Source organism: Mirounga angustirostris, unplaced genomic scaffold (genome assembly GCF_029215605.1).
Source record: "Mirounga angustirostris isolate CCGP_5_RB_7025 unplaced genomic scaffold, mMirAng1.0.hap1 SCAF_7, whole genome shotgun sequence".
NCBI classification, from domain to species: Eukaryota; Metazoa; Chordata; class Mammalia; order Carnivora; family Phocidae; genus Mirounga; species Mirounga angustirostris.
This window is the reverse complement of record NW_026991715.1, coordinates 135225816-135228236: the sequence shown is the minus strand read 5'-3', so window position 1 is coordinate 135228236 and position 2421 is coordinate 135225816. Positions and strand designations below refer to the sequence as shown.

Sequence of the window (2421 nt, the reverse complement as noted above, 5' to 3'; positions counted from 1 at the left end):
CCCAGGCGTCCCAGTTATTTTTTAAAATCACAAGAGTTTTAAACTATGAGAGCTCTAATTGATCACATAATGACTACCCCATTAACCCACTTACTCATATACTCTCAAGTGCAACAAAGGCCAACCTCCAAGTAAACAGAATATACATTTTTAAAACAAAATAATATAACTGACAAGATGTCAAATCTGTTTTATATAAGCAATCAAGTCTTTGCCTTGGCCTGACCTGAACCTGTGGTCTGCCATGTCCACTCTTCATGTCTTCCTTGCACTGCCTGCCCACAGGATGGTGCACAAGCAGATCTATTATCCGGACAAGTACTTCCACAAGTACTACAAGTGCCAGAGAACTTTCCAAACAAGTACCAACAACCCATCTGATGTCTGAAGAGGATTGGAGGAGACTTGGTGTCCAACAGAGTCTAGGCTGTGTTCATTACATGACTCATGAGCCAGAACCATATATTCTTCTCTTTAGACCACCTTTTCCAAAAGATCAACAAAAATGAAGCATAAAATCTGGGGATCATCAATTAAATATTTTTTCAGAAAAACAATGTATTTGTGTATATAAGGTAGTATTCAGTGAATACTTTAAAAATATACAAATAATTCATCATACCTGTGCAAGAGCTTTATTTTTCACAACAACAGAGCACAGTTGAATGCGACTGCAAGTAGGTTACTGTAAGATGCTTAAGATAAAATTTTTGTGGTCAGTTTTTCTCTTAATGTAAGTGCCTGTTTGGCTTTGCCTGTTACTTTTGTTAAATAAAGTTTGTATGTTGTGTTTATAAAAAGAAATCTGTTTTGTATAACTAGAATTGTGTAAGATGCCTTCAAATAGTTGTTTTGCCAAAAGTCATGTTTTAGCAGACTGTCATTATAAATTATATGTAATAAAAACTATTTTATTTACATATACATAATAAAACTGAATTCACTGACTGCATTTGTTTAAAGCTGAAGACATCTCAAAGTTTTTAATTTTTTATTTATGAATTTGAGGGATGGAAATCAACATCTAATATAAATTCACTAGAGTAAATTAAGTCAAATACCTAGGACTCAAAACTTTAGAGTAGCATCAATCAATCAATCCAGACCCTGGATTGATTGCAAGAAACTTTTTTTGTACTTGTAAGCTATACAACCGTTGCAAAACACACTAACTGAAGTATATATTTAAGAAAAAGAAAGTCAACATTGACTACAGAAAACTGTTTCATTTGCATTACACTCCAGCGCTAAATATTTGTTCTGAGTTACCCACACATTACGGAAGAAAGGGAAAAGCACAGAACTTGAGATAAGTAGCTTTAAAAAAAAAAGGTATCTGAAGAGGTAAGAAAAGTCTGCTAAGTCTACCTCTCCATCTGAAAATTAATTTGAATTGAGGCTAGAACAGTAGGGATATGGTATACATGTCCATAAGCTCTGCCCAGAGGATGGATACCCATTTCACCCTGCAACTGGGAACCTGAATCTTTGATCAGCTATGAGTTGGAGGAATGAAACACATACTTCTCTTCTGAGATGTTGAGAAGTGGAGACACTGTCCTCTAACTAGTGTCCTACTGACTTCATCTGGAGGCGAAAGCAAATCTTTATTGAAGGGATGTTTCCCTAGTATAGATGTGTAAGAGTTGCAAATATTCAAATCAAAGTGTGGATTTACAAAGTTCACCTGGCATAAGATAAGGCAATCCACTATAAGTGAAATATGGCTAGAGATGGAAATAATATATTTAAAATACCAAAGTCTGAGTGAATTAAAGTTATGATATAAAGACTATAAAGGACATACACATCAAATTTTTGAAGAAATAAAAGAAGCAATAAAAACTAGTCCTTCAAAAAGATTATCAGGTATGAGGAATTCTTAATCGCAGGAAACAAACTGAGGGTTGCTGGAGTGGGGGGTGGGGTGGGAGGGATGGGGTGACTGGGTGATAGACACTGGGGACGGTATGTGCTCTGGTAAGCGCTGTGAATTGTGCAAGACTGTTGAATCTCAGATCTGTACCTCTGAAACAAATAATGCAATATATGTTAAGAGAAAAAAAAAAAAGGTAGCAGGAGGGGAAGAATGAAGGGGGGGAAATAGGTGGGGGAGACGAACCATGAGAGACGATGGACTCTGAAAAACAAACTGAGGGTTCTCGGGGGGAGGGGGGTGGGAGGATGGGTTGGCCTGGTGGTGGGTATTGAGGAGGGCACGTTCTGCATGGAGCACTGGGTGTTATGCACAAACAATGAATCATGGAACACTACATCTAAAACTAATGATGTAATGTATGGGGATTAACATAAGAATAATAAAAAAAAAATGAATGAAAAAAAGAATTAGCTAAAAAAAAAGATTATCAGGAATTAGCTTTCTTAAAATGGATTTTCTATATGTAAAGTATGTAATTCAAT

At 36.1% G+C, this 2421-nt stretch overlaps 1 pseudogene; it reads left to right on the top strand.

The window, feature by feature from the left end:
• Positions 1–286: 286 nt before the first annotated feature.
• On the top strand, positions 287–509 carry LOC123853557 (cyclin-dependent kinases regulatory subunit 2-like; annotated as a pseudogene).
• The last annotated feature ends 1912 nt before the right edge of the window (positions 510–2421 follow it).